At 33.3% G+C, this 15,294-nt stretch overlaps 1 long non-coding RNA gene across 5 annotated transcripts; it reads right to left on the bottom strand.

Annotated features, from left to right (window-relative positions):
* Nucleotides 1–226: 226 nt before the first annotated feature.
* LOC122607990 lies at nt 227–2,288 on the bottom strand. 5 transcript variants are annotated; one of them, XR_006325138.1, is made up of 6 exons: nt 1,999–2,288; nt 1,262–1,557; nt 925–988; nt 806–833; nt 532–613; nt 227–442 (listed from the first exon to the last, which is right to left on the bottom strand). It is a non-coding gene; the product is annotated as an uncharacterized LOC122607990 (long non-coding RNA). The 5 variants fall into 5 exon arrangements; XR_006325141.1 differs by having other exon boundaries at nt 921–988; nt 1,262–1,348; XR_006325140.1 differs by having other exon boundaries at nt 806–852; nt 1,262–1,348.
* Nucleotides 2,289–15,294: the final 13,006 nt, after the last annotated feature.

Genomic DNA, 15,294 nt, shown 5'->3' with positions numbered 1-15,294 from the left:
GTTGCGGCACACACAGAGACTTCGCCCAACTTGTCGCAAATATTTTTGGCGACATCAATATTCTTGTCGCTACCGACGACGTAGATCTGAATATAAGTCGCTATATGAGTCTCTATAATCGTCTCTAATTGGCGACATCAAAGTGGTGTATATCGCTTGTTATTGGTATATATCACCCTAAATTGAGCAGTGTCATTATATAGTTGCTAACGGAATCACACTCGAATATCACAAACGATTTTTATACAATCAAACAAAATATTAAAAATTACAAGGTCTTTTGGTTACCATCCTATAACTTGATACCACAAAATATGCCAACTTCGTTGTTACTTGCAATCTAACAATAATCTATATGCTAGTGATTAAATAAACTGAGTTTCTCTTCCTTTAGGCATCTAGCTATTCCATGTTTCAGTTTAAGCATTTTCTTCTTTGCCATCTGCAACATATTGCAACAAAAAAGTCAGTCGTGAGGTAGCAATAGTTATAGGATGAGAGCATGATATCAACGGAATAACGGAAACTCACATCTTGAAGGCTTCACTGATCAGGCACTTAATGGTTCGACATGAATTTTCTGATTCTACATTAGACACCAACTGGCTGTAGTCTAATAGAAATATTGAATAATGTCAAAAATCGATAAGCTTTGTCTCTTTACTGTCATAAACACAAATTTCTGGCATTTTGAGATACCCAACCAGAGACTTGCCCATTTTACCATTTCTACATTCTAATTATCAAAATAGACCAAGTACACACAATATATATGATATATATCAACAATAGCGAGAAGTCTTACAGAGGTCTGCTTCAGCTTTCCATAAAGCCTGTCAAACAAAAGCAAAACTAAATAACGAGATGGTCAGATAAAGAAAGTAATTTAATTAACATCGGTATATATACACAATTATTACATACTCAAGTCTGATGTAGTTCCAAATAGCCTTATAAGGCAGTCTTCGCGACTAGTATAGCTGCAAAACTAGAAGATAAAACCACTTGATAAGACACGCTGAATGCAGTTAAAGTAAACGAGCCACTACTCATATTAAGAAGACACTCACAATTACTTCACAATTACTTTCAAAAACAAAAGTACCTCCATTGTTGTATAAAAGGTGCTAACTTTAGCGTAAATATAGCAATTAATTCTTTTTCATTTAAAGACTCGATATTTTAACTCAAACAAAATTGGCTAGTACATCTACTGTTATTAAAAAGTTAGCTACATAAACTTGAGATTGAGATAACTAACCTTTAACCTGTACATTGTACAATAAACATTAACGCATATAAACGTCCATCTCTGGATAATCCTGCTTGTAGAACACTAATCAGTTTCCTGTCACACCGTTTACATCTTTCATCATTAACATTTAACAATCAACGATTAAGTTCACTGAATGAGACAACTACACAATATGTTGCTACTTCAGAATAGAAGTAGCAATTAAATCCTTTTCATTTAAACACTCAATATGTTGCTCTAGATGCTAAAGAGACTTGTACAAAATCTGTAGCAAATGCCTCTATTGTAAGAGCTTACGAAACCTACAAGGATAAACACGTTAAGATAAACATCTGCCCAAACAATACTAAGGCCAAACATCTGGCAAAACGTGTATTATCACAATCCTTAATCACATGTGTATAGCTCAAATCGACTATCAGTAAATGCGATTTTCAAATGTAACTAGTCGTAAATATGAATGAACTACAAAATTAACTATAAATCATCAAATAATAACAACACATATCAATGATTACGTTTGGAATCAAATCAAAACTCAACCATCAATAAATCATTATAAAATCCTACAAAATAATACTAGAAAAAATCGACTCATTGAAAGGTTTCATTCATATTTAGGTTTCAGTTTATACACAAATATATATATATATATATAGACACACACAAGCACACGATCAAAAATTAGGATAATTAATAACTTAAAGTAATTAAACCAAGTGATTGAAAGGTTCAACTCTCACTGTTACTGTCCACGGTTCGATCTGTGCGGTGGAGTTGTGGTGGAGCTGCGGGGAACCTGATCGGTGTAGAGGTGGAGCTGTGGTGGAGATGCTCGCTACAGATTACGTTATGAGGCATATCTAAGGTGGATGTGCGATTGAGATTCGTGGTGCAGCGTTCAATTAGATCTGCTCGGATCATGAGATTTTGAAAAAGTTGAAATCGAGAACTTGAGAAGAATTTCAGTTCGTGTGATGGTCATCTTCATTTTCATGTGAAATGAAGACATTAATTTATCTTTTTATTTTCTTTATCTATTCAACATCAGTGTTTATCTTTTTAACTTTTTTTTAAAGTTTTATAAACATCTAGAATAACAAAACAAAACAAAAATTGAAAAAGTTTTATCCAAAACAATAAAAAAATAAAAAATATTAAACAACAATTGAGCAATATCATTAGTGACTACTTTATAGCGCAAATTAACGACACCATTAGTAATATAAATTAGGAAGTCGCAATATCCGCGACATTGTCTGCCACATGTTCAAAAACATCGCAAAAATAGTGACTTAATGTGCTATAACACTTGTGACTTCGTAAACTGGAAACATTTTGCGACTTGATTTTTAACTCGCGTTGTGACACATACAACGAGTGTGTCGCCAAACAATTCTTTAGTTACATCATAAAATAGCGACTATTAATTGTGAGTCGCTAAATATGTCTCTAAATGATTGTTTTCTTGTAGCCACATAATAAGGATTTCATAACAAGAATAACTATTATACTTATTTATACCTTTTTTTTTTAACACTCAATTTCTTAAGTTGCATGAAAAAAATTTATTGTCACAAATAAACTTACACATACTATTAAAAGTAAATAAGTTTTACACTTGTTTGTAAGCTTATGTCACATGTATGGGTATGAAAGTTATTATGATTATTTGAATTTCAATTATATATACTTGTAAATATCATGATTTTATTAAAAAAAAAAACTTGTTTAAGTGTGAATAAAATGATGATTCTTTTCATACTTTTTAAGAACGACAAAAATTTAATAAACGTATAATATTTTTATTGTAATCAACATTAAGCTCGTTTAGTACATGCATCCAGGCTCCAAATTAAGCTAGCTTGTCAAGTCAATCACCATCATCGTGCGAACGTTAAGTTTTCGTATGTCGTATCCAACTTGTCTCCCTTTTGTCCGTTTGTCATAGTTACAATTCAATTTCAAAAACCAATTAAAATTAGTACATTAAACATGTGTTACGTGCATAATACAAGCCATATACTTTATTTTGGTTCATGTTCAGACATTTCGATCTTTTTTTAGTGTCGTGTGAAGATGATCATGTATTGGTACCGTCCCAGCTGTGTCCCTACTGCTCCATTACCTATGGTGAAAAATCACCAAAAACATAATATTTCGATTCCGGTCCTATTTGAAACATACAGGACCCGTGTATTTGGAATTTCCCCACTGACAATTCAAAAGCCATATCAAACATGAATCCCCATCCCATTTCATATTTCAATATCACTTTTGAGTACCGAGATTTAGATAGTACTGGGCTGGAATTGGAAATAATTAGGACTTATGACTTATCCCTAATGCAGTCCCAATATATTTTTGATTAATAAAATGAAAATTTATTGTTGACAATTAATTCTACTCTTTATGAGTATCATTTTTTTTAATGATACATAATCCTCTTTATTCATATGGGATGTGATATGGATAATTATTATTTTAATCATATTTTTTTAAATTACAAATTATTTTACTTGTATTTTTAAATTGTCTTCAAAACTCAAAATAATCCATCCTAAAAGAAATGATAATAAATTAATCACTCATCACTATGACTTCCCTTTTTTTTTTTTAAAGTAAACTTCTATTCATATATACCCTGGCAAAACACCGGCGGTAGATGTATACAATATTTACACAAAATTGAAATTACACCAATCGTTCCAAGATAAATTCCTATGTCTCGATCTATGTTTGAACCAAAGAAAACCGAGTGTTTTAATGTTCTGAATGATCCCAGTAGTGTTGACCTCCATATTATTGAAGATCTTCGCGTTCCGGGCTTTCCAAATACACCAACAACTAATAATAATAATACCTTTGATAACCATCGCCTCTATCTTCCCTCTTCCTTGCTATTCACCACCATTATCCCATTCAGCAGCGCCATCAATTCATTTCGCTCCCCAGTTTCTTGGGTTGACATCGAATTTCTCGCCCATTTCCATCTGCCACTGAAGTTACTAGTCTCCGCGTTAAATCGATCCCCTACTTTAATCATCTTCTCCTTTTCGAGTTTGAAGAGGAGAGGAAATCTCTCTTTTAATGGCATATTGCAGGCCCATCTATCAAGCCAAAAACTGATATCTTTTCCATTACCAAGTTCCCCTTTTAGCATCTCCTTAAATCCGACCTCGGCCACTTTTACCGATTCTATACTCTTCACAATATTCCTCCACACCCCTGGCATGTAATTATGATTGGAATGAAATTCCACGCTCTCTTGGTCTCATGAATACTGCTGATTACTCTCCTCCACAGATTGTTCGGCTCCGTTTTATACCTCCACGTCCATTTAGATAAAAGCGCCACATTAGTGTCCCGTAAACAATTCAGCCCAAGACCCCCCATTTTGATCCGTGAAGCCACTCTTTCCCACGACACCCAATGTATTTTCTTTGTCGACTCACCCCCACCCCATAAGAATTTTATTATTTTGGACTCCAACACATCTATAATCGTTACTGGGACTTTAAAAATAGAAAAGTAGTAATTGGGAAGATTTTCCATTACCGATTTTATGAGTGTAATTCTTCCTGCCATAGAGAGATTGGCCGCCTTCCATCTTGAAAGCCGGGCCTCAAAAATATCCAAGAGAAAGTTCCAATTCGAGATTCTGTTCATGTTGGCCCCAATCCAAATGCCGAGATGAAGAAACGGAAGAGTTCCTTCCAAGCAGTTAATCTTCTTGGCCATATATTTTATTTCCATATTCCCGACCCCCACTCCAAATAATGAGGACTTGCCAAGATGAATTTTTAGACCAGATCATATGTTGAAAACTCTAAGAATCATCGTCACATATCTAATATTATTGTCTGACCACTCCCCCAAAATTACACAATCATCCACGTAGAACATGTGAGAGACAACAGGGCCACTACCATTTAATTCAATACCTTTAAAATTTTCACCCGTCTCCACTTTCCTTAACATCACTGATAATGCTTCCATCACAATGGTGAACAAAAACGGAGCTAACGGGTCCCCCTATCTCATTCCTTTTTGGCATTGGAATTCGAAAGTAGGAGCCCCATTAACAAGGACGGAAGACCTAGCCGCGGCCAACAAACCATAAACCCATCTACACCATAATACCGGGAATCCCATCTCCTTAAGAATAGAGATAAGAAATTTCCAATTTACATTATCATACGCCTTTTCAAAGTCAATCTTAAACGCAAAGATCTTCTTCTCTTTTTTCTTTGCCCATGAAAAAATTTCGTTAACGATCAATGGCCCATCGATTATACTTCTTCCACTAATGAAAGCGGTCTGATCAGTTGAGATCACCGAGCCTAAAACTTTTTTCAACCGGTTAGCCAACACCTTTGAAATAGTCTTGTTTATAATACCAATCAAATTAATGGGGCGATAGTCGCTTAGTTCCCCAGGATCCATGACCTTAGGGATGAGAGTGATGAAAGAGCTGCCACATCCTCTACTAATATTGCCAGAGCTATAGAAATCATTAAAAACATCAATAAAATCATATTCTAAGACATTCTAAAATCTTTTGATGAATTTAAAATTGAACCCATCAGGCCCGGGAGCCCTGTCATCCCCACATTCGAACACCGCCTTCTTTATTTCCACCACTGAGAATCTCTGTGTGAGATTTGCAGCTTCCTCATTCGCCAGTTGTGACCCAGCCCAACAAGTAAACCTCGGCCGCTCCTCCCACTCTTCTTTAAATTTTTCTCGAAAAAAGGAGAAGACTTGTTTTTTAACTCTATTCGGTCGTTCCTCCCAGTTCCCATTAATCATTAATCCATGTAAAGCATTCACAATCTTCCTTCTATTTATAAAGCCGTGGAAGAATTTCGAGTTCTCATCTCCATCCACCGCCCACTTGATTCGAGACTTTTGCTTAAGGTCCATGGCCTTACGCAAATTCATCTCAGTGATTTTTCTAAGACATTCCTCCCTCACCCATCTTTCTTCATCATTTAGTTCTTTTTCTTCCATGATAGAGTCCACCTCTTCCATCTTCTTTTTGCAATTTTCCATTTCCTCTTCCTCCGAAATCTTGCATTTTCTTCTCCACTCTTTAATCTGGTCCCTGATGTGTTTCAATTTCATTGACAGTTCAAGGTCTGCCTTCCCACAATACACGAAAGAATCCACCGCTTTCCTCACAACTTCTTCAAACTCATCATTCTCCATCCAAGAATTAAAAAATCGAAACGGCCTCGGACCATAATTAAAGTTTTTCACCGTTAACATTAGTGGATTGTGATCTAAAAGAAATCGTAGTAGAGTCCTTAAGCAAGCAAGCGGCCATTTATCTATGAATTCACTTCCAACCAAAAATCTATCTATTTTACTAAATTTCCCCTGCTATTTTCCTCCTTCATAAAGGTATACCGGTTCCCTTTCATCTCGTATTCCTCCAAATTTGCATTATGGATGAATTCGTTAAACGCCCTTCCACAATTAGGATTGAAGACTGGCCCTTTTCTTTCTTCTGGTATTCTAACTGAATTAAAATCACCCATTAGTAACCAAATCCCACCTTCGTTATTTCTGATTTCTGTAAGTCTCTCCCACAACCTTTTCTTATCACGCAGTTTCTAAGGAGCATATATATTAGCCAGCCAAATACTCTCATTATAACCTTTGATATTTCCTTTGACAATCAAGTAATTACTATCTTTATATCCACCAATTTTATTAAATATCCCCGTATCCCACATACAAATAAGACTACCAGAACGACCCATAGGGTCCACCCCTTCCCAACCAAGCTTAGCTTTACCCCAAAATTTTCTAATGATAGTCTCGTTGATCGAAGCACATTGCGTTTCTTGCAACGAAATGAAATCGATCTTTTCTTTATTTTTGATTCCCCTGATCCAATTTGCCTTCCCATTAACCCCCACACCCCTGATATTGATACTTAAACAATTCATTGGAAAATAGCATTTTTACCTTCTTTGACAATTGAGTCTTTGACTCTATTTCTGCATCCCTGTGGATTTACCCCAACCGTATCTCCTGCCTCCATTGTTTCATCCACCACTTTCTCAATTTGAGTTTCTGAAATTTCGTCATCCTCTATATCTCCAGTGCTTGTCTCCATCATATCTACTCTCTCCCCCTCCTCGTTATTGTTCCCCAGATTTCCCAATGAATCAGGGTACGGGTTTAGGTCAACAGTATTAGATAATGTTTCTTTAGTTGTATTTGGTTCAGCTACCTCTTCTGGCACCAGGTCTTTATTTTGTGAATTGAAATTAAAATCCTGGACTATCCCCTCGTCAGGCCCAAGCATAAATTCATCCCTTGCTCTTTTTTTTGGCCTGGTGTTACGTTCTGCTACCAACATGGCTCAATCACCGAAATTATTTTCTTTAATATTACTTTTATTCAAAATTTCCCTTTTTTTTATTAATAAAACTTTTGGCTTTCCTTCTAATATTAATTGAATTGAATTTCGGCGGTTCAGCACGACTTATGAATTTTGTGGGACCCCCCACATTAACTCCTTGTATGGGGAGTGAGAATCCATCATCCTGTTTCGAGGAAGAATTCAATTTCCTATGCAGCCCATCATCTCTCTCCATTGTCTTTTTTGAAACAGCCTGTTCGTTTACCCCCCTCACCTCGACGGGCACACATTCCGACACTGCAGCGGAGGATTCCGTCAATATCCTTTCATCTTTCATGCTCAAATCTGGACACCAGTCGTTATCAATTTCTGCCATCCAAATCTTGAACATTCTATCTTTCCATTTCAGAATACTCGATTGCTCGATACGACTTCCATCCCCAACTAAAACACCAATTTTTGTTTTAGCCAAATTGGAAGTTTTATTACAAATGTCAGGGAGAGATACAACTTTTCCGATTCCCTTTCCAATTTGCAGCAGAACTTCAGCTTTTAAAAGATGTAGAGGGACCCCCGAGATAGACACCCAAGCAATACGTTCGAACAGTAGGACTTGGCCTGCCCATGTATCAACTCTTGTAAACCATTTCCTCCACACATCTTCCTTGTATATGAACTCCTCTGCCTCCTATTTGCTGGAGAAGGAAAGCATGTGACTCAGTCCCCCTATATATGTCGTCTCTACATTTACCCAGCCAGCATTAAGAAGTAGAGATTTGATGGAACACAGGACTTCAAAGTCACTGCAACGCACCGCCATTGCTCTCCCGATAAAGTGTGAGAATGCTGTTTCCTCTTGCTCAACCCGAATCACTTTCTCCATCGATTTCTCTCCTGTTACCCCTGTCGTTACATCTCGAAAAGAAAGCCCACTCTTGACCCATGCTGGACCACTAGGAGCCCTCCCCCTCGTCGTAATGAACCTCTTCCTCAACCCTGTAGACTGCTTTCTTCTATCTTCAATCATCTCATTTTCCATCGCAAATCTTGCTAATTTGACGTCAACACTGAATTTCCCCACCCGTGCGTTTTTTAGATTCTTTTCTAGGCTGCTCCAATCTTTGACTCCCTTATATGACACAAAGCCAAATTTATCCCCATCCTTGCAATATACACCCCTGCGATATCTCCATACCTTTCTAAAGCAGTGGCCAGATCCCATGGCCTGCAGCCATCACTATGACTTCCTAATTCTTAATGTAGCTGCGAGTTGCGACCTTGGCTTGAACCAATTGAACAAAATTGTTTGGCTCCACCAAAAATGAACGTGCTTTGTAGAGATTGAACTAAATCGACTACCGATAATTAACCAGTTGCTTAAAAAAAAACAACAAGAATTAATATGGCATAATATTTCAACACACCTCCTTAGATTTAAAATCTAGTATGGTCCCTTTATGAGACATGGACCATTTGTGTTTTTTTTATATTTCTCAGTATATTTTCTCTTTCTCTCTCCATTGTTTCTCCACATTCTCAACAAACCACCATAGATGACCCAGTTAGTGTAATATATATAAATACATGACAAATATATATATATATATATAAACAAGAAAAATAATCATAACATCATAAAAGAAGGCGGAAGTAAAAGTAGTCACCACTCCACCATCTCGTCACCACTGCCGGATATTCCCAGCGCCGCCGCACCACCACTCCACCTCTTCCAGATCTCGCCACTAAGTCGATTTCATGGCCGGATTTTTATACAAAGGTTGTTTTTGATTTTGGAGATCCATAAAAATAATTGTTATGATTTTGGAGATCCATATCTATATCGATTTTCTTGATAATGAAAGTGAATGATAAATGCATATGTGTTTTTGCTTTACTTGAAATATGAGTTTTTGATTGAAGAAAAAAATTGGATTAAAATGGGTTTTGAAATAGAGCAATGGATGGAATTACGATCTGGATTAGGGAAAAAGGAGAAGTACAAATTTAGAAAAAGACCAAAGTGCCCTCTGTGATGTCTATTAACAGATAAGAATGGATGGAATAACATTGTCATGTGACTCATGTCATTTTATATTGGTATACAAACAACTTTTTCTCACTTTTGAATTTCTTCTCTGCAGTCCTACACCTATTTTATGTTGGATGGGGGTGTGTTGAAATAAGCCCCCATTAATATTGGTTCCTCCTCCCAATGCTCACTTTGCAATCTTCAAAGTGAGACAGTAGACCATCTTTTCATTTATTGTCCTTTTGCCGATTCACTTTGGAGATTCACAAACAAAAATTGTTTCAACTCATCATTCTTACTTTTTGCAAGGTATTATGAAAAGGTAGGAACGATTGTATCTTCTCAAATAAGACTCCATCCCTTCGACATGCAATTAAAGAACTGAAAGGATCGCGCTATATACCTCTGGCTAGTTAACCGATCGAGCTGCCTCAAATAACATCTCCTGTTCTGATCGGAGTAGCTTCCCGCTTTGAATTTCTTCATCTTCATTACTCTGTTTATTCTTTAGTTCACATATTTTAATTTTGTATTGGCTCCTTGCAAACTTCTCATATGAATAAAAAGTATTTTAAAAAAATTTGAACCAAATTGTTTGGTTGGGTTTCTAGGTTTTTATTTTAATATCATTAGTAATACCAATAAAAGTTAATATCACTCATGACAGTTGGTAATTAATATATATGATATGAAATTCGAGGACCATAAAATTTGATAATTAATCCATAGTTCCATGTAAATTTTTTGCCGCCATCGTATTATATGTGTTGGAGATGTTAGCATGTTAGTGAAAGTCCCTTTGCCACCGGATCACACAAGATTAAGTATCTAATGTATAAGTGCGGAAAATCTTATAAACTAGCAATCAACACAATATGTGAACATGAACACGAATATGAATAAACTGGAACCGTATATTACTTTAGTAAATGCAATTACAAGTAAATACCAAGTTCCTAAACACGAAAATATGAAAGAAACAAAAGCTAGAAGATTCACCTTAAACATAAGGTTTAATCTCTATTTATACTAAAACTAATGGACTAAACGGACCTAGAATTTCATGGACCAAAGCCCATCTTGGACATCACACGAGCTCAACCTGGTCAAAGGTCGAGCTTGACTTGGTCAACGGTCGAGGTTGATTTTATTATACGCGAAAACTTAACGTTTATTACAAGGACATTTTCAATAGACTCAAGACAAACTTCTATAATGATGTTGTCACCCGGAAATGCACAAACAGTTAGTGTATGTATATAAATCCATAGAGCCTACATTATAGATTCAATTTAGTTAGTTTTTTTTTTTCTCAACCAACTTAATCAAGTAATATTTTTTTTCAATATAGTTAAGTAAACTAAATTTTAGACTTGTGTCCAACACTGAACACGGGTTTTACGATTTTAATTAATATTGATCTTCATAAATTTAACTAATAAACGCTTATACTTTTGAAGATATACAGTTCTAAGTGTTATACTTTGCAAGTTGTAGTACAATAATCACAGGTTACATATTGATGAAATTGTTTGCCATTGTCATTGCACAAAGCACATGCTACATATTTTCTCTATTATAAACTTTTTTGAAACCAATTGTATTCATAATGTGATATTATTATGAAAGATAATTAAGAAATAAAATATAAACATACTTGTGATTCTATACTCGACATTCAAGTATATATGTATTTGATCATGATGCGGACCCATAACACGAATAAGTTTATTTCCAATCACTTGTCGTGTGATATTTAGATAACAATTATGATTGTTTTCATATTCTTTGATAACAATTAAGACTCTTGATTTGAATGACAATTGTAACTTTAAAAAATTAAATATAAATACTTTTGTAAAATCTAACAAAAAATCTTCTCAAGTTGATAGCTAAAATAAATATAAATTAAGTATTCAGAACTAAAAAGTGTAAATTATTAATGGAAAACAAAAAAGTATAAATTAATGAGGTTTTTCTACAAACTAATATAAATATTAATATAATAATATATTTGGATAATGATTATTAAGATTTTTAATTTATAGTTCATATAAATGATGACATAAGCGAGAGTCAATTTTATGAAATTGAGCAATTTGATTGGTTAATAAGTCATTAGTTCAACTGTCTTATAGTATATATTAAGATTAAGATTAAAATTATCGTTCATAAAAAAAACCTTCAAAACTAATAACCATCTATATATATTGTTAAACACTTAAGAATAATACCTTTTTTTTTTATTTCAATACTATCAAACCAAATTTACTCTTACTTGGTTACTAGATTTTAGACCTATGTCGAATACACGGGTATTACAACATTATCAATATATGAATTAGTATATTATAAAAAAAAGTATTTATACATTAAATGTATAATTTATTTAAAAATGAACCTGGATATTCAAATCTAAATACTAAAGTATATCAAGACTTGATAGTGTAGTAGAAATTTTTTTATACAAACTCCTCTACGAAAGCAAGATCTTAACTTTGATTACACAATTGACTGAGTTATTATTGATGTTTTGCAAAAAAATAACTTTATTTTCGTTAACTATGCTTGTTAAAAATAATAAAAATAGCAGTTGGTTTGTAGGATTTTCAATGATTTCGTGTATTGTGTTTTACTTTTAAGGTTCTCTTTATATAAGAAAAATTAATTAATATTTAATATTAATGAAATTAATAATTAATATATCGTAAAGATATCGATAAATAAAGTAAGTATATTATTATTAATATTAATAACTAATGGTTGAAATAAATAAATATTAATATTTTAAATATATTATAAGCTTCAAAAGATACGTAATCTATATATCTAAAACAATAGAGTAATTTGAAACATATATAAATATTTTAAACTAGATTAGTCCCGTGCGTTGCACGTTTATCTTTATATAACATGTTTTGCTAAAAATGTTAAAATGAAAAAGGCGTGATACAAGTGATAACGTGTAAAACTAATTCGCCTCCTAACATAAGTTCCAACGTTGGTTGTTTACATCTCAATCCCCCAATACACCGTTGTTGCATTGAGACCCAAAATACGTGGAAAATTGTCATTGGTGTTACTTTACTCATTTTTCTTTATCTTGTCACCAAGCATTTAAGATTCGAACTCTTACAATTATATTGTGTGCCTGTGTCTTGGATGTTAATGTTTATTGTCAAAAGGTAAACTGTTTATATAAAAGAAGTTTTTTTTTTCTTTTTCGCCGCCCAAAAAGTTTATAAAACTAAAGAAAAAAATTGTCTTCCTTTTAATTGCTTTGTTTTCTCTCTTTTTAGTCCAACGGCTATCATCCAAAATAATGACTGGCCATATACTAATAATAATTCATTGAAAAAAAATATAAAAAAAAAATTAATTGAAACAAATTGTGAAATTGAATTATAAGATAAAAAAGTAATTAAGATATATTAAAAACATATGACGACATAATTTTTTTTTTTAATATATAGATTCATTTTTTCTAATAAAAATAGTAAATTAATTTTTAAACCATTATAAATTAACATCTAATATTAATAATATCGTAAGTATTGTTTATTCAACACGAGTTTAAAATCTGGTAGTCTTATCAAAAGAGACATATATTAAGTTTAAATTTTAATGACATGTCGTTCATAAAATAAATAAATAAAGAAAGAAACTAAAATATTTTTATGAAGCTATTTATTTATTAACTTAAAAAAGTAAAAAGATGGACATAAAAACATCTAGCTCATGAGCCATATACCAAATTAAAAGATGGAGGTAAAAATACAAACTAATTTGTGGTGGCAAGAATTATTCTTTTGGTACGCACGTCATGGACTCATGGGTTTGAAACCCACTTGTGGCATTTAGTTTTTATTTGGGAGGTGATGTGATCATATTTAGATTTTCGTTTTGGACAACAGATAAAAATTGGTTTGTAGACTAAGTGGCGAAACTTTTTTACACCATCCACATAGGTCGCGGGTTCGAGTCCCTTATAAAGTTTTTTAGTTATGTCTTGTATTTAATTTAAATTAAATTAATTTTAGTTTAAGTTCTAAACGGGTGTCAGCTTATGTGTCAATGTTTAATAGACAGACGACGTGAGAACGCCACGTAGGAAAAAAATGATGTGGCGATACCAGAGACATGACACGTATGCACTTGGAGATAGAGAATTATATATATACTAGCATTGTACCCGCGCAATGCGGCGGCGGTGACGGCGACGGTGGTTTAGTGGTGTCGGTGACGGGTGGTGATCGATGACATCGACAATTGGTGTCGAGTTGTTTAACCGTGTAAGTTGATACAATAGTGATAGTGATATTTTAGAAGATAAGAGTTTAAAATGTAAATTAATTCATTAAGGGTAATTTTGGTAATTTCTAATAACCCTTTCCTCAAGGGTTGTTTATTAAGGGCAATCTAGTAATTTCTGCTCTAACTATTTTCTAACTCTTTCATAAAATAGGGGGTGAATAATCATTATAAAGGAGTAGTAGATAGAGATGTATGATAAGCTTCCAAAGAAGTAATCTATATATCTAAAACAATGGAGTAATTTGAAACATATGATAAGCATTAAAAATTACTAGTCTTTATTTTATTTATGTGGGTCCATAATTTATATTTTAATTAGGAATTATGACATAATCAAATCTTAATTTTATTAAATTGAGTTTTATGATTGATTAATAAATTATTAGGTCAGTTGTGTTTTTAAATATATAAAGATTTTTCTGTCAAAATATCCACAACATTTAAGTAGGAAATGGAGCAACAAAAACTAAACAAAAAACTTATTAAAACCGCCAAAAATTGAACCAAAATTAATGACATTAATTGTAATTTTAGTTTTGTTTCTTTCTTTTTTATTTTGTTCCATACTTCTATATATTGAACCAAAATATTTTTTTTTAAAGTTAATTATAAAAGAAAGTTATATTGAAAATGATTTAATTGTCCTTAATGTAAAAAGTTATTAGAAATCACCCAATTTCTCCTTAATTAACCAATTTACACAATAAACTTTTATTATTTGTAACTATATCAATTTATTTACCATCTTGGGTAAAGTCGGGTGATACTTAGCAGACAAATATATGTTCTTATGCTATTTTCGGCCGACAGGTATAGTAATTAAACTCTCTACACTTTCTTACTTTTACCTTCTTTTGACCGGAGGTCTTTAAGGAACCAGTCTCTCACTCTCCACCTTTGGTTAATGGTAAGATTATCTACAAATCACTTCCCCAAACCCAAAGATGGGGTCTTCTTATTATTGTTGTAAACTTTTATTTTTACAAATTTACACTTTAAATCTTTATTTTTAAAATTATTCGACCTACATCACTTGATAGCGTTGTGATCTAACACCGATCGCCACCGTTCTAGTTTTCTTATTGATATGAACTAAAAAGACAAATTATACAAAAATATATTGTAAAATAACACAATTATCGGTGTATTCCATTCCCCCGATTTTACATACAGTCTCTCACACAGTTTTGATCGTCACTTCTCTTTGGTATTTCAGTCACTCCCCACCCCCAAATCACTTCCCCCCCACCCCCAGATTCACACTATCTTATTAATAAAAATAAAAATGACTGTTTTTTTCAACCATCTATAATACATATT

This window comes from Erigeron canadensis, chromosome 7, assembly GCF_010389155.1.
Source record: "Erigeron canadensis isolate Cc75 chromosome 7, C_canadensis_v1, whole genome shotgun sequence".
NCBI lineage: Eukaryota > Viridiplantae > Streptophyta > Magnoliopsida > Asterales > Asteraceae > Erigeron > Erigeron canadensis.
This window is presented reverse-complemented; position numbering and strand designations above follow the sequence as displayed.